The following is an 18,216-nucleotide window of genomic DNA, read 5'->3' as shown; positions in this document are numbered from 1 at the left end:
CTTAGGCATCTATAAGAGCATGAATCGAAGAAAAACTGAACTATGGCCACAATATTCATTTATTTACCAGATTACAAACAACAACTGAGACAGCCAGAGTCTGTCCAGCATCCCTGGATCCGTGAGGAACTTCCCCACACACGATCTTGTTCTTTCCCAGCAGCCCATTGTGGGCACTGACGTCACCGCGCTCATTAACCAGGTTGGGAAAGTGAATCTTGCAGAAGCTAAGTGACTCGTCCCCAGTCACACGGTTAGTGCCTGGTGGGGCTCAGAGGCAAGCCTGGGACTCTCTGAGTTCAAATCTGGCCCGTCTTCCACTAAGCCACAGCTGCCTTCCTCACACTCTTACTCCTATTTTCCACTGACGCTGCATTTTAAAATCTGACTTTTAAGATTGTTGGGAAAAAAATTTAAGAGATGTGCAAACAAGGTATTTACTGGACCACATACAAGATGTAATCAAGTTAAGTTTAATACATTTCAGTGGTTTCCATTCCCTTCCCCAACCCCTGCCTGCAAGAGGCCAGGTAAGCAGTGTGAGGGAGTAAAGCAAGAGGAATGGAGGGTGCAGTGCATTGGGCAGGGATGAATTCTGGTTTTAAAACACACTGCAGCCAAAGGAAGCATCTCTGCCGGCCGACTTGCCAAAGGGCAGCTAATTGTCATCTCTGGGCCTAACCAACGGGATTGAGTCCAACCGGCCGACTTGCCAAAGGGCAGCTAATTGTCATCTCTGGGCCTAACCAATGGGATTGAGTCCAAACCCCAAATGCAGCACTCAAGGCCCTTCACAATTCAGCTCCAAAAGTCCTGAGTGGCCTCAGTCCTGCCGCGCTCCCCACAGACCACAAAGACCACAACGACTCGTTACCGACTGGTTTCCCTCCACCAGAGTGCAAGCTCCTAGAGGTTAAAGGGTCCTCTCTCTTTCCCCAGAACCTGTCAGGCACAGTTCCTGGTGCAAAGCAGAGCCTCAGAAACTTTTACTAAATGTTGAATAGATAGTGGGTACTGAATAATCCCCGAAGGATTATACCTACTGTGGTAGACAGGGTAATGCCATTACCTCTGCCCAAAGATGTCCAAGTCCTAACCCCTGGAACCCGTGACTATATTATGTTACATGACAAAGGGGAATTATTGTGACAGATGGAATTACGGTGCTCATCAGTTGACCTTAAAATAGGGAGAATACCCTGGATTAATACTGGAGTATCCAGGTAGGTAGGCCCCTATGTAATCACAGGGTACTTAAAAGGAGAACAGGGAGGCAGAAGAGAGAGTCAGAGCGATGCAACGGGAGAAAGGCTCAATCCAACATTGCTGGCTTTCAAGATGGAGGAAGGGAGCCAGAGGATGAAGACAACGTCTGGAAGCTTGAAAAGGCAAAGTAATGGATTCTTCCCTAGCATCTCCAGAAAAGAACAGAGCTCTGCCAACACCTTGATTTCAGTCTAGGGGGTCCCATTTTAGACTTCTGACCTACAGAACTAGAAGATAGTAAGTTTTTGTTGTTTTAAGCCACTAAACTTGTCGTAATTTGTTACAGCAGCAATAAGAAACTAATACACTTTGTCTCAGTTTGGGGTGCTATAACAAAATACCACAGGCTGGGTGACTTTAACAACAAACACTTATTTCTCACAGTTCTGGAGGCTGGAAAGTCCTGGTCAAGGTGCCAGCATATCTGGTGCCTGGTGAGGGCCCTCTTCCTGATTTGTAGAGAGTTGCCTTCTTGCTGAATCCTCACATGGTGGTCTCGTGTCTCTTCCTCTAAGGGTACCGATCCCATTCATGAGGGCTCCACTCTCATGACCTAATTAGGTCCCAAAGCCCTCACCACTAAATACCATCCCATTGGGTATTAGGGTTTCAACATATGAATTCTGGGGTGACACAACTATTCAGTCATAGCATACCTGTTTAAAGCCTTATCCAAAACAGTTATTTTTTAAAAAAAGGAGTCAAGGTTTTCAATAAAAAGTTTGAACAGGCCCAAAGGAATCTACCATGTAGGCTAGACCCAGCAGCCCTCCCCTTACTGCGGCCCCACCCTCCAGCTTTAGCTAATTCCAGTCCACCAGGGTCGAATGGTGCAAGGGGGTAAGTGCCAGGAACAAGAAGGCCCCGCAGGCATCTCAGAAAACATCCTTACAAGAAGTTTCCCTTAAAGTAAAACAAATGTGATCCCAATTTCTTATGACATGATACCTGAGATTTGCTTCAAAATAATATGGAGGTGGGGAGGAACACATGGAAGAGGATTAGTCCTGAGCTGACAGCTGAAGATGGGCACATGCGCACAGGCAGGCTCCTTACACTCTCGGTCTACTTTAGTATATACTTGACATTTTTTCTTAACAAAACATTATTTTTTTAAAAATCTCCCATTTTGCACTCTCTTTTAACATGTTTGGTGATTCTGAAGTACAGATTTTCTGCTGCCAAACTAGTAATAGCCCACATTTGAACCAACAACTCAACCCCACCCAAAATCTCTAGCTATTTTATTTCTAAGTACTTGCAAGCCTTGCTTAAAGTTCCATTTAAGAGGATGAATGCCATTTAAAAAAAACCACCAACAACAAAACCTGCATTGAGAGTTTACTATGTGCCAGGCTCTGTTCCAAGATCTCCCCACACAGTAGCTCATCAAATTCTCCCAGCTACACGCACAAGATGGGTAACATCATCACACCTATTTTACAGATGAGGAAACTAAGTCAGAGACAGGGTAAGTAATTTGCTCAGGAACACATGGGGTGAAGCCTGAATGGAACCCAGCATTCTAAGTATCAGGCTTGAGTTCTTAATGCCCAAATTTAAGCGCAGATTCTTGGCAGGTGGCAAGTGCAGTTTCCCAGTATAGTAATCACAAAGAGGGATGACTGGGAACCGAGAAAAGCATCCAGTGAGCAACAGCAAGCTGTTTTTTTCTTGTATCTGTATTCAACAGTGCACTACACACCTGATGTTACCCAAGAGTGACACACCAGGCATGTGTGTGCCAGGAAGTGTGTGAATTGCTCACTATGTGCTGTCATCGGCTCCCCTATAACCATCAGATGAGTTAGACGTTACCCCCATTCCCGTTTGATAAACATGGGAACTGAGGCCCACATGAGGTCGGTCACAGGATAGTAAGGGGAAGAAGTGGCACGGATCACGGGTCTGTATGACTCAAAGGCTAAGTTATTTATTCTACATTATATGGTCAAAAGACTAAGAAACTATTACTATTTAGCTTATTTAAGTTTGAGGCTTTTCTTCACAGAAATATAAACTGGGTTTCATGTGACAGTATTTGTATATATTGATTTTTAAAATGTTTTCAACTACAGTGGATACAGAAAGATCTGCAAGGAAGGTTTTTTGAATGTTTCCACGTAGAGCGCTCATTTTATAAGTCACTCAAAGTAGGAACATGCCCATATCCAAAGTGCCTGTTTTTACCACTGAAGTCTCCTCCTCCAAGCTCGGCTGTTATTCCTTGAGTTTGTGACACGGGAGGCTTGGAATTCGCAAGGACCATAGGGATGCTGGGAGGAAGGCCCACAGCTGTGAGCAAGGAACCAGGATGGTCAGAAAGACTGGCGGTGCAATGGTGACCCGTTCACCCTGAGTATCGATCATCAAACTGCCTCAAAACACAGTTTAAACAAGTAACGAAGGCAACTTCCAGGACTGGGTCTCTTCCTTGTGTCTGAGTTCCTCTACCTCCACGCCTAGTGTGAGGCGGGGTATGAGCAGAGGAGCAGACTCCAGGCAAAAGACTGTGGAGTTTGGGTGGAGCAGGGCAGACAAGAGAGAAATGGGTGCGGAATCCAGGGAGTTGGCTGAGCTTCTCGGTTCTAATCTCTGCTCAATCTCCACCACTTTCTCTGAAGGGGACCTTGATTCCTCCCCACCTTCAGGCTTCACGTGGAGGGACCCCAGCTGGACAAACTTCCTCTTCTGTCTCCCAACGCTTCACTCACGCATCTGAGGGAAGAGGACTTACTGGTGTAGGGTTTGGAGACAGCAGTGAGCACACTCGGCACCAGGCAGCAGAGAGGGTCTGTTCTGGCCAGCGCTCCACCCATATTTGGCCACAAATCTAAAGCCAGGTTCTCCGTTTGGCTTTTTCACGTTCTGACTCCTGTATTTCTTTCAGGTAGTTCCAAAATTGTGCTGGGAAAAAAGAGGTGCTTTTAATAAACTTCCTAAACTCTTAACCTTTGCCAACTGAAATTTTGAGCAAGTTGTTTAATCTCCCTGAGCTTCACTACAAAGGGAGGGCAGTAAAAATGATTCTTTAAAAATAGAAATAGCACGAGTTAATAGCTAACTTTTATCGAGCACATGCTGTGTGGCAGGCACCAGTCTAAACACTGCATCAATTAGCTCATTTACTTCTCCTAATAACCCTGTGGGATAGGTTCCACTATAATCCCACTTTACAGATAAGAAGACACTGAAGTATCACATTTCATATAAATGGTTCAAAATAAACAGGGGACCGTGACTCCCAAACCAAGTGCCTGTGTGCTTTCAGCCTCTGCAAGTCTGCCCACGAAGACAAACCTACTGTCCCATCCGAGCGCAGTGGGTCTCTGAGGGCTGCTTTCACCACAGTGCACACAGAACGTTTTAAGATCAGAAGTACCCAAAGCTGAGATGCCTTGTTCAGGTCAAATGCAATGTCAACAGCTATGGGTCAGCGCAAAGCCAAGAGCCACACTCCAGGGTCAGCCAGGATCTGGCTTCTCCACGAAGGTGATACTCAACTAAACAATTGTTTAAACTCCATTCTAAAATGACAGGCATTCATGTGACTCATCCTTTTCTTTCTCTGAAGATAAATCAAGTTCACTTTTAAGTGACTGTATTTTAATAAGGCTAATTTCAAAAATCATCAAGACACTGGACTTCTCCACAAAACACATCTACAGTATAGGCAGACTGATTATAAAAAACAGTAGCAGTGGTCCCTATATTAGATGCATTTGACAGGGAAAAACAGATTCTCACATTACCTGTTGTTACACATAAAGCTTTTACTAGGAGAGACCAAACAAAAACATCCCAATGTGTGCAGCCATGAGGTCTGCTCCCGCAGGTAAATATGCACTGCTGACATGGACTCAGCCCCAGGGACTCAACCCCATGGATGGTTGCCCACAAGCATGCTGCTGCATGGGGGGAAAACCAAGGTTGCACACAGCATGTACTTAGGTAAATTATATGAAATACAGACCTGAAGCTGAATCCACAGAGAGAGAGAGGAATCTAAAAGACTGCTCATCAAAACACTGATGGTTGTCTGGGTGGTTAAGATTTGGAGACTTTGCTTTTTCCTAATACCTTTTCGTACCTTAAAATTTTTCTACACTTCGTATGTGTAATCTTTGCAACGAGACAAAAAATGTTTTTAAACAAAAAGGTAAATCTCGCCTAACTAAGAGTGTATACTGACTCCCCAGGCCCCGCAGGGTCAAATCCAATTCCTTGAGCCTGGGACCCCCTAGTGTTCCTGGCCCTGCTGACTTCTCACGGTTCAGAGCCCTCCCCCATCTCCCAATCCCAGTCCTCTGACTTACTCCTACTCTGCTCAGGGGATACACCTCCCGGAAGTCTTCTCTGCCATTTCCAGGCCAGGTTAAGGACCCCTCGCAAGCATCTCTTTTTCGGGGATGTCACCATATTGTTTTGAAATGTTTTCATGTCTGTTGGACATAAGCCGCTCAGGCATATGCCTAGCCCAAAGCGGCTCTCCAAAAATGATTTAATGCTCCAAACTGAACTGATTTTCTATCCGCTTCAAGAATTACTAGCAGGGTAAAATAAACTCCAAACATAGTAAGTCTGCTATATACTTTACATTATCCACTAGATGGCAACACATGTATTATAGCAGGAGTAGTAACAGGAACTCTCAAAAACATCACAATTTTTTCCCAAGGGCTTTAAAATTTTCTCTGGTTCTGTATTTTTGATCTAGAATCAAAGGATTATTAAAGGTTAATTGTGCTGTGCAGACTGAAGCTGAAATGACATTGTTTTGAAATAGACACGTGCACTTGGAGGAGCCCAAGGTTTTAAAACACTGCACTCCTGGCAGGTTCAACACAAAGGCAGCTCCGGAGCACGGCTGCCATCTGCCGTCCCAGGCGGCGGGCCCAGCTTTGTTTATGTGTGTCATCCACAGCACAGACCTGCTAGCTGCTCCTTCGTGGGTGTTTTGTAAATTACCCAAAGCAAGATAAACTGTAAAACAAAAACCCTGCTACAAAACGGAGGGATTCTTCTCAAAGGACGACTGCATTTTCACTGCAGGGGGGTTCAAAGCAGCCACCAGTGTCCTCTGCAGATCACAGCAGTGGCCTGACTTGCAACGTCCCCTACTACTCTCCCCCGCCACAGGAATTCTGTTCTGGCTTTCATAACACTTCCAACAAAGACCTGATTGATTATGAAACACTAAGTACTGATTTGCATAATTTGCCACTGCAAGAGAGAGCCATTGTTAAAGATTAAAGAGACTCCGGTATGGCCCTCTGGCATATTGTAAAAAGTTCCCTGTAACACAAAATCGTTACTTTTTTCATTCAATCAGTGGACACAGCTTGCTGTCCAGTTTAGTAGGCAGCCAAAGGACAGTCAGAACAACCACTGTTGTATAAATGTTTGCCAACTACTGATAAGCTAAAACGACTTTTCACAAGGATCATGTTCCCAAGTCTAATCTGGAGGCCCGCTAACTAAATTCCAAATCCACCTCCCTTCAGTCATAATTGAAAAATGCATCAATACCAATTATAGCTAAAAGTTCAGAACCGTCACAGCTCTGGAGCGCGACGACTCTGCTGAAGTCACAGTGAGGGTTGTCTGAGTCCTGTCCCCATCCCCGTGCTAGAGAAGCTCTCAGTGACTAGTCACCCACAAAAGAGTCTGGCATGGCCACAGACATTCCTTCAGTGCTGGGGTCACAGTAGTGAATGTGTTAAGGGATTACATGTATGAACTGTTCTTTCTCACTTCTTTCCTTTCAGCAATTGTTTAGTAATAAGCAAGTAATAAGCAAGGAGTCTGAGCCTCCTCCTATCACTTCCGCCCTAATTTCTACTGCACGAGGCCACCCTTCAGAGCGTACAGGGCCCTGGAGGGGTGAGCCACTCTCCCAGTCCTCGCACAAGACCCTCCTGAAGCACCATACTCCCTCGGCTTCCAGGACCCCACTGTCCCCAGGTTCTCTTCCTAAACCTCTGACAACTTTGCTTCACCTTCTTTCCTTGCCTCTTCCGCCTTTGCACACCTCAGAAACTTAATGAAGCTCACCACTGACACATTCTTGCTAAACCCGCCCCTTCCATCCATAGCTTAATTTACCATCTACAGAAAATGCCCACCCAGCCCCTGCCTCGCTCCTGTGTTCCAGGAGCGTATTCAACCGTCTACTGTGTGTCCCACTGGTGCCTCAAAAGCTACATGTCCCAAAGCCTTAGTCATCCAACCACTCACGCTTGATCCTCCTGACTTACTCTCAGTCCCTCCCTGTCCCCACAAAGAGAAAGAGCCTCTCTCTCTGGATTCCCCAAGTTAGAAAATCTCAGGACATTTTGACTCTTCCCTCTTTTTCACCCCACAAAGTAAACTGGTCAGCCAGGCCTGTCCACACCACTGGCTGAAAATCTGCCAAAGGAATGGGCACCCACAAACCAGCTTCTCTGCCTGCTTTCCCACACCCACCCCAGAGCCTCAGAGCCCTTCCCTGATCCAGCCTCCTCTTTCCGGCTCTGCCCTTTGGCACTGCTGTTTTGCCTGGAACATCTTATTTCTCATCCACCAAGCACTCAAATGTGCTGGGCCCTAGGAGGTTTTAAAATATGGCATTCTGGGGCCTCCCTGGTGGCGCAGTGGTTGAGAGTCCGCCTGCCGATGCAGGGGATACGGGTTCGTGCCCCGGTCTGGGAGGATCCCATATGCCGCGGAGCGGCTGGGCCCGTGAGCCACGGCCGCTGGGCCGGCGCGTCCGGAGCCTGTGCTCCGCAACGGGAGAGGCCACAACAGTGAGAGGCCCGCATACCGCAAAAAGAAAAAAAAAAAAAAAAAAAAAAAAAATATGGCATTCTGGGTTCACTTCCCCCTTTCTCTGTATGATGCCTTCGGGAGGCATGCTGTAAGTGTCTGTTAGCGGAATGTCATACATGTTAGCTGCATGTATATATGTTATACCCATTACATATATACATGCACATATATGTGTACACATATATAACATAAACGTTAGTTGAATATATAAAGTGCTCTATCCCATCAGTCTGGAAACCTCACTAGAAAAAAAGACACCGACATTCTTGATCTAAGGAAACTTCATCAGTGGTTAAATAACCTGTTCTGGAATTTTGCTGAGAACCAGTGCCAACCTTACTGGTTTGTAGTTTCCAGAATTCAGCGTATGTTTTCTAATAGAGAGAGAGAGAGAGAGAGAGAGAGAAAGAAATGTGTACGTGAAAGAGGAGAGAGAGCGACTCTTCTAGTTCCAGCCTTCTACGCCAGCTTCATAGAGCCTGAGGAGCAGACTATAGGGGTGGTCACACGGAGGGGACAAGGACAATTAACAGGAGTTGAGATGAATTTAGTGGTCTAATTTCTGATATTAGCAACTAACCTTCAAGCAACCTGAAAGGTATTATTTTCTAATACTAAGCCCCTATCTCCTTTTAAGAAAATAAAAAAGTAAAATCTTAGATTCTTAGTGCTAATGACATAATGAACGAACTCGTGACAATTTTCAAAAGCTGAGTAGCACCATAGGGCTTAATGATCCATGAAGCTCAGTGCAATTCCATTTTAAAACAGGTCTAGGACTCTTAACCTCAAGAAAAAGTAAAAGCATATCGTGTTCTCAACCTTTTCCTCCTCAATCCTTCTGCCCCAGCTTTCTCTTTACATCTCATTGTCTTCAGGTTCACACTTTAATCTCATTAAACATTTTAATTCCCATTCTACTGGCTCCCCAAACTGCATGGGTTTGGCATTGCTTGCACATACCCTCCACTTCCAAAGCTCGGTCCACTCCTGGCCTATCTGAACCTGCAATGTGCTAGCTGACATACAGAGTATAACTCCAGGAAGTAACACCCTGCTCTGCTTGCATGCAGGGAGCCCCTGCTTCTTCCGGGCCATCCGCTCCACCACAGCTCACAGTTCTTTCTCACTCTGAATCGAGTTCAGCTATTGTGTGCCCCCACGCAAGTCTTCTCTCTTCTGTAAGCTAAACGTTCTCAATCCCTTAAGGAATTCTTTACGTGAAATACACTTGTGGCTGCTGGTCTTACTTATTAGTCTCTGAATGCAGGAATTTATTGGCCTCAAAAGTCAAATGTGGTTCCGAGAATGGACTCAATACTCTGTGTCAACAGGAGGTGGAGAGGAGGCAGGACGACCATTACCTCCCTGTTCCAGCCTCTGTGCTTCTACTAATGCCGCCTAAGAGGATGTTCACTGTCAAGTCAGAGTCAAGCTGACTTAACATCAACTAAAATTATTTTTTCCATCAACTAAAATCACTTTTTCCATGAAGAACTATGTCTTCACTATATCCATATTTTCCCCTGGCTCCTTGTCATTTGCCATTCTGATCATTCTGCCACTAAAGACATCTCTAAGTAAAAATGATCATTTAAAAAACTGGAATGAAAACAGGGCTGAAAAAGAAGCATGGAGTTATAGACCCCTCCCGGTGGACAGCCAGCTCAACGAACCACAGACACCCTTGAAATCCAAATATTCAGTCCACTAAAAAAAAATGTTTCCTCCACAAAAATATCACAGCGAGATCTGCTAACCGCACCCTGAAATCAGATCTTCTCCTCACCTACAACGTCATCCAAAAGTGCACAATGAGGCTGGGGGGACAGGGCTCGTGCTTTGCAAATGTATGCTGGTTAATAATCATAACTTTCTTTTCTGTGTGCAAAAAAAACCCCTTCCTTTTATTTGTTCTCTTGACAAACAGATTAAGACCCAGTATGGGGCAAGCACATTAAGGAGGGAGATAATAAGGCAGAAGAGAGGAAGGGAGGAGGGAGGACAGACAGGGAGTTCCAACCCAGGGCTGACATGGCTTCACATCGCTTTTCAGGCCCAACCCAAATCCTGTCTGGTCCGGAGGCTGTGTGTAGAGTGTGTGCAGAGTGCGCACGTATCTTGCTCTCTGTCCACTCTGGGTAATGCAAAGCATAAACTCCAGAGTCACACAGACCTGGGTTCAGATCCCAGCTCCGCCACTGACTAGTGATAGTGCCTTCTGCAACTTATTGATATTTAACTTCTTTGAGCTTTAACCTCTGACGTGTAAACTGGAGACGGTAACTGAAGGTGACTACAAGCTGTCAGTGAAAATGTCGGTACTGTGTCTGGTACAAAGCAGGTGCTCAAGCTTATTAAGGTTCCCTCTGCCGCCTCCTCGTCGCTGTCTGGGCCTTACCCATGAGGCCAGGTCTGCCTGGACGGGGGTGGGGGCTGCCCTGGGGCAGCAGATGGAAAGGAAGGTGGAGGGACCCAGGTCATGTGAAAGAGCTGTGACCTAGAAGGTCATTCACAAAGTCGTAGCACTGAGGGGAACAGAGAGCTATGGAGTCAGGGGAAGGAAAGAAACTGGATTTGGCACAAATCCAGCACAAGTGGAGGACAGGTGGTGGTTAACACTAGTAGCTAACATTTATTGACTGCTTACTCCAGGCCAGGCACTATTCTAGGAGCTTTACATATATTTAACTTATTTAACTCTCATGACAACCCTATGAGATAGGCACTGTTACTACCCCCATGGAAGAGAAGGAAGCTGAAGCCCAGAGAGGTTAACACACTGCCCAAGGCCCCACAGCGAGTCCGCGACTTACCACAGCTTGGCCCCAGAGGGTTTGGCTGCGGAGTCCAACTTTAACTGCCTCAGCGGCAACGGGTGGCCCCCGCGGGTACCAAGGTCAGGCGCAAAGAGCAGAGGTAGGAGGGGCAGAGGCGCCCTGATGCAGGCTCAACGCCACGGTGGCGGGGCACCTGGAAAAGCCCTTCTTGAAAGCAGCTTGGGAACAACTCACGTGGGCACGACCAGCTCCTGAAAAGAGCTGGCTGGACGAGAGCTCTGCAGCCTGCTGTCCTCGGGCTGCTTCCACAGCGGAGCCGCCCCTCACCGTCAGGCTAACTTCCAGGCACAGGACCCAGCCGGAGCTTACACAGGCTGCTCCGGATTCTGACTTACGCTCCTAGGTAAGTCCAAGACAGCTCACGCTCTCCCAGAGCTGGAACGGTTGCCTTTTCTTCAGTTGTGCATCAGAAGGGGTGGCTGGTTTGAGTTTTAAGAGCCACAGTGAGAGCAAAAATGCTTAGTCTTAGATGCTAGACTCACAGGCAGTGAGGCAAGGTACTCTTACCGGAAGACGCCTTAGGCAAACAACCGAGGAAGGCACAGCAGCGCCCAAGCTCCATCCCACCCTCACCCGGGCCGCATGTGTGGACTGGACAACAAGGGGCCCTGGCGAAGCACGCGGAGCAGCCGACCCCTGCCGGCTCAGTGTCTGTGAGGTACGTCTCAAGGGTGCGACTGGCTCTCCCCACCCCGTCCCCCTCCTCCGTATCTTTCTCGGTTCACAAGGACTTCCTTTCTCTCAGCGCACGTGCTCTCCTCCCAGGCAGTCTCTGCATTTAGCGCCCCCTCTCTGAGAACCACCGCTCACACTGGCACTCCGCCGCTAGCCCGCCGCATCCACCCTGCTCTCACACCGCGCTTCGAGCAGGAGGTATGGTGGGCGGCCAGCTCCAGGCAGGGAGAGGCCCCCCCTGGGCGCACCGGGACCCGAGCCGGCCCTAGGGCCGCAGACTCTCTGCTCTGGGCCCGGACTCCTCACATGCAGGCCGCAGAGGTCCTTTCGACTCAGAAATTCCAAGATAATTTTTGGCGTTCAATCCATTAGAACGTGCCTTCTGACCAAACCCTACTGGTTTCTTTTCACTCCTTTTATGCTCTCCAAAGTTTCAAGGCGTGATTTTAAGGATCCAAGTACTTGGGATCCTCCTTTATTAAGGTTTTTCTGACTTAGGCAACTCAGCTATAGAACCTTGGAAAGTCTGGTCAGAAGAAAGAAATTAGAAATATTTGTAAACGTTCACACAAAATAGACAAAGACCATTTGTAATAGGCAACAAATTTGTACATATTACAAATGTTGTTGGGTAAACAAAAATGTGCAACAAAATGATAACGGCAAACACACAGTACTTACTACACACCAAGAAGAGCCACAAGGGCTTTGTCCAGATGACTCCATTTCACCCTTGGTACAATCCTATGAGGTAGGTACCGTCATTATTCCCCCTTTACGGTGGGAGAGGCTAAATTACTGGCTCAAGGTCTCACTAGCAAGTGACAGAGCTGGATTTGAAACCAGGGGGTCTACTCCAGAGCCTGTATTCCTGACTTTTCCTTGCTCTTCAGAACTCTGACAAGAGGGGTAAGAGGAAAAATGTTCCATTTATATTTGAGTTTCTCAAATTAAATTAACTTCTCAACTCTACCCTTAAAATTATGCCTGTATATCTTACGAAACAAATAGTGTAAAAGTCAAATTTGAGTTTCATTTTCTGGGGGGGGGGTTATGGTACCTTTAATTTCATGAGTGGCTTTCCAGAAAGAACTGTGAACTTCAAAGGTACAGTTCTTGACCCTTTTAGGGGGCACAGATCCTTTGAGACACTAACCAAAGCTACGTGTATGATCTATTCCGTTAAGAAAATGAATATTCCCAAAGATACAAAAAACTTCCTGTCCACCATTCTGAGCTTCAGAGGCTCTTGGCTCACTGGAGCTCAGGTTAAGACCCTCTGATCACAAAACACAGTTCAACAAGCAAACAAATAGACAAACACAGGAGAGCACAACTTTTTTGTAAACCTCATGTGCCTAAGGAAGCACTTCCAGCTCAGCACCTGGAAGCAGCTGCTGGCCGTCCATCGGCAGAGTCTATCTGCACAGCGGTAACAGTAACCAGGGAGAGGTGGAGGCAGCAGGGGTGCGAGGCCTGCAGGTGTGGGGGAAAGACTGAGCACACTGTCACAACTACTCACACTCCTGCCTTACAGCGTGGAGAAAAGGGAAGATGGGAGAGAAGCACTAACCGAGCGTCGTCACCATCATCATCAGCGTCAATGTTTAGCGTTGACGATGCCACTGCATAGATGATCTCATTTAATTCTCATAACACATGAGAAAATGGAAACTGAAGCGCAGAGCTGTTAAGTAACTTGCCCAAGGTCACACAGCTAGCAAGTTGAAAAGCCAAGGTCCATACTCAAAACAGATTCCAGAGCCTGTGCTCTTAAATTCTTCACACTGCATTTCCAAGCTTGGGCTCTTTCAGCATAAAACTCGAGCTGAAGAACCCAACTGAGGAAGAGTTATCATGCAGGCTTCTACAACTTCCCACACACCAAACTCACTTTAAAAAGCCATCAATTTTATTTATCAGTTCCTCCAAAAGTACTTGCTAAATGTCTTCTAAATTCTTCCAGTCGTGGCAGAAAACACCATGCAAATAAACACATTTATACCCCACTGTAGTACATTCCACTTCTCAGGAATATGTTCACTCTATTTGAGGTAAAGAATTAAAAGACTTAAAAAAAATGGCATGTCCAAAAAAGAACTATGTCACATTCACTTCAGCTTCCCAAATCTGGCAAGGTTCCTAACTCAATAAGTGTCTGTTGAAAGAGTGATACATTTTATTAAGAATCTCTCATTCTAAAATAAACATTAAGGAATAGCTATACCTAAAACTGGTGGTTGTGATACATTAAAAGTTTTTTTTAATATGGAATTTTCTCACACTGTTTTTGCAAATTTGTTAGTTTACTCCAAAGGCACACAACTCTCTGTTAACGGGCAGCCAACAATTTATGATCCAGTTGATAAATCAGCAGCAACTTCTCTTCTCATAAAGAGAACAGATTAGCAAGAGGGTATAAAGGCTGTGGCAACAAGCAGTTCTATCCAAAGGTAGTCTCTTATTACTAAGGTTAAACACATACACTCAAAAACATAAAATCCCCAAAGACTGAATGTTGCCCTATTGACATTTTAAAAAATGACCTTTTGGGGGGCTTCTCTGGTGGCACAGTGGTTAAGAATCTGCCTGCCAATGCAGGGGACACAGGTTTGATCCTTGGTCTGGGAAGATCCCACATGCCGCGGAGCAACTAAGCCCGTGTGCCACAACTACTGAGCCTGCGCTCTAGAGCCCGTGAGCCACAACTACTGAACCCGCACACCCTAGGGCCCGTGTGCCACAACTACTGAAGCCCACACGCTCTAGGGCTCATGGTCTGCAACAGTAGAAGCCACCGCGATGAGAAGCCTGCACACCACAATGAAGAGTAGCCCCCGCTCGCCGCAACTAGAGAAAGCCTGCACGCAGCAACAAAGACCCAACACAGCCAAAAAAATAAATAAAATTTTAAAAAAGGAGTGTTAAAATTATTTAAAAAACGATCTTTTTGTTTTAATTATAATATCAACTATGAGGAGAATATGTTTGTGAAGATGGCAAGGACCAACACACACACCTACGCAAGTGGGAAAGCCACAAATAAAACTGACATGTCACAAGTTCTCCCAATCTCATTCTCCTGGGATCCTAGCCCTGGGTAGAAATCATGAGCTGGGAACAGCATAAAACCTCACCTATTTGCAAGCCAAGGAAGGGCAAGAGTCACATCAATATAGACTGGCTCTCTAAACCTCGTACCCAAGAGCAGCAAGTGCACGTCCCGTCCACTAGGTGCTGCCCTCTACCACATTGTCCCTCCGAGAACAGTACAGTATATCAAAATGACAACAGCCTGGTTTTAAGATGATTTGTCTCTTGAGGATATACATTTGGTTTAAGTTTCCACTGCAAAGTTAAAGTTCTTAAGATAGGTCATGCAGATCAATTGCTCCTGTAATCTGAAACTCAAAAGAGCAAGTAATATCTAAACAAGGGGAAGGGGTGGCCCTGAGCTTATAAGGTTCTCTAAAAGCCAGGAGACAGTCAGCCTGGCTACCTCTAATCTCATCATCAAAACTGTTACCTTGTCCAGTTTCTGCTTCACATCAGCAAAGAGAAGAGCGAAATCAACTGAGGGTGGTACAAAGGGAAAACATACATTCAACTTCCATACTGCTTGATAGATGCCAATAATTTACATTCAACAGAAAACGCTCAGATAACATTCGAACCCCCAAAGTGTAAGTGCTTTGCTCTATTAAAACATATATTTTTTCTTTATCAGTGAAAACAAAAGCAAAGGAACCAATGTGCGTTTTATCATGAAGCTCTGAGAAAGAGGGCTTGGTAACAAGATACACAGCCTTGCCTCTGAAGTCATCTTTCAACTGAGTGAGCGGGAATAAAATGCAGAGCATGCCAGCCTCAAACAATAATACAAATGTTCAAATTCCAAGCAAAATCCGGGCCTTGTTTCATCATTCCCTGTCCTCTAAAAAATATAGGTTCCTTTCCCTCACTGTGGTCTTCTTTGGAGTAAATAAGGCATAAAACTGAAAGTGAAAATAAGGCAAAAATACTATTTCAAGGAATAAGTTACAAAACATTCTAACAATCTCTTTGCTTGAAAAAAATGAAAATAAAATTTAGTAGTTTCTAGGATTTAAAGAAACTGTAGAAAATTGCTAACTGCTAGTTTTTATAAAATGGGGACTAACCTGATAAAAACTGATTCTTACTTAAGTGTTCAAAATAGCAGAAAATAATCAGTTCCTAATACATTTTTCAATCTGTGTGTAATAATAACTAGAAAAATAATGGTTAGATCCTGAGCTGTATATATAGATCTTGATTTTGAGAATCAAATTATATCTTTTCAGCCTACTTTTAAGATTTACTGTTTTATACTTAGACACCTAAATATCTTAAGTCCTATATTTGAATTTTATATTGAGAACTCAGTTGAAAGCTTTAAAATCAAAACCAGTGTATATAATTTAAATTCCTTTTAACAGTTTTTCAGATCATTAGGTAAAGTATCTGAAACATCATGCATATAAAATTTTCCATTCTTATCCTAGCAACAAGTTTCAGTTAAAATCACATATCAATTTGTAAGCAATAAAACTGTCATCAAAATGTAACACTAACTGCCCCCCCATCCCAAACACATACACTTTTCAGGGACATATACAGTAAGTAGTGTATCAAAGAAAGGAAAGTAAAACTTTATAATGTTCAAGAAAGCCTTCAAAAACTCTGTATCTGATCAAATGTTGGCATGACTACTATTTCAAAAGTACCTAAATGTAATAACTGCTAAAGTAATATCATTTTACACTTATGGTATCATTACAGTAAAAAATGGACAAATTTCCCCAAGAATTTGTATAAACAACTAAAAATAAAATGCCAATTTGCAATTGTGAGGTTGATGTAATGACAACGAGGTTTAAAACAAATTTTAGACTACTAAGGTTTTTAAATTTTATTTTAATTTATACTCTATATTATGATATATTTCAATAATTAAATGAACTAAAATTTTTTTCTGCCCTGAAAAATTAGGAATCTCCCTATACATTAAAATTTAAGGCTTCTTTCGTAAAAAGTAGTTTAAATTTTCCTGGCAACTAAGTATGTATTTTGTTTTTTAAATGGAAATCCATATGTAGTTTTTGTGCCCATTTGGAGAGGGACATTTTGGGAACTCCCAAACAATCACTAAGGTTCTTTAAAAAAAAAAGCAAAATTTCATACATGTTGAAGAATTCATATTTAGCCCTTATTTTCAATCACAGCCAAAGTCTTTATTCCAGAGCCACATAAATCACCATTCTTCTCCCTAAAAATGAGTTTTTAGAGAAAACATTATTAAATGTTACATCTGACTTTAATAGAGTTTCCCAATTTGCTTTTGCATATTTATTATCAAACTCTAATCATGACTTTCCCAAACTTATTTATACTTTCACACAAACTTCCAAAGCTTTCCCAACTTAAATAAAAGCCCACAAAAACCGTGGGAAATGTTTCGCTTGAAAGATAAAAGTAAATTGGTCCAAATGTACATTTGCAATAATCAGTGTTTACTTTTGTTGCTCAAACATTCAGCTCAGAGCACTTTCAATATCTGCATTCAACTTAATTTTTTTGTCTCTTTAAAAAAAAAGGGAGGGAAAGTAGTTTTCTTTCCCCCCATTTTGCTCTCAAAATATAAACTCATTTAATGCAAAGCATTCCTGAATCAGGCACGTTTTAAACTAAAAGCATATCTAGTCCCAACAGCATTCATATTACATAAGAAACACCCTTTCTTTCAAAACTATCTAATTTCACTTTTCCTAATAAAATGACATTTTACTATATAAGACCCACTTAAAATTTTAGTAACTGAAAATAGCAAAAGAACTGATACTACAATAGCAAAGTGGGAAAGAAGATAAGTATTAATTCATTTACTTGGAAAGGTGTGGGGGGGTTTTCTTTAAGTGTCCCTACTATAGATCTTGCACTATATTTATTAAAATATGACAAACCTTTAACCTGGGAACAATTTACCAGTTAACATTATCTACTGAAAAAGGAAGTATGCTTTGGATAAGTAAAACACTGGAAACTATTTATACTGCCTTTGTTCAAAGCTGCTTAGAAAACTGGGCTATGTAGGTTTAAAAATAATCATTAAAAAGAGCCTAAAGGGTAACTGCGATACAGTTAATCCACCAGCCAACTGATGCCATTTAATTCTAGAGACAGCAGTTTGTCTCTCAAGGGGGATCTAAGACATTCATAAAGTAATACATGTTAAAGGTAATGAAACTATAAAGAAATATTTCCTAATAGAATGAACATATTTTAAAGTCTGTATGATTGGCAATAGAAAAGATTTTTTTTTTACCATTAAATAAAAGGCTCCAGACAAGAGATTCTGATTTTGAAGTATGTCACACCCCAGTTCCCCAGCCATGAATCCCAGTTCTTTTTTTAAAACGAGGTCTATTTCCTGTAATTTTAGATATTTTAGAGTACAATTATTTTACATTTTTATGATGCCTTTGGGGTATCATTACAAATATTTTTATGTGTTTAAACTTAGGAAAGTAAAATTAAGTAATTGCTTCTCTTAAAGGGAGCTGTCAACTCTCTCCTGAACAAAAATCTCTGTTTTAAAGCAATCTAGAGA

The 18,216-nt window shown here is 43.5% G+C and overlaps 1 protein-coding gene across 2 annotated transcripts in view; it reads right to left on the bottom strand.

Annotated features, from left to right (window-relative positions):
* STX18 (syntaxin 18) overlaps positions 1 to 18,216 on the bottom strand; it is a 119,825-nt gene that overhangs the window by 52,753 nt on the left and 48,856 nt on the right. The window contains exon 1 of one of the 2 annotated variants that reach the window (XM_082609914.1): positions 4,004 to 4,022. The exons of the other annotated variant lie outside the window; for it this stretch is intronic. The gene's annotated coding sequence lies outside the window, so the exon portion shown is untranslated. Of the gene's footprint in view, positions 1 to 4,003; positions 4,023 to 18,216 lie in introns of those variants that run through there. 2 annotated transcript variants of the gene reach the window in all.

This window comes from Mesoplodon mirus (genome assembly GCF_964341445.2).
Source record: "Mesoplodon mirus genome assembly, chromosome: 2".
Classification (NCBI taxonomy): Eukaryota; Metazoa; Chordata; class Mammalia; order Artiodactyla; family Ziphiidae; genus Mesoplodon; species Mesoplodon mirus.
This window is presented reverse-complemented; position numbering and strand designations above follow the sequence as displayed.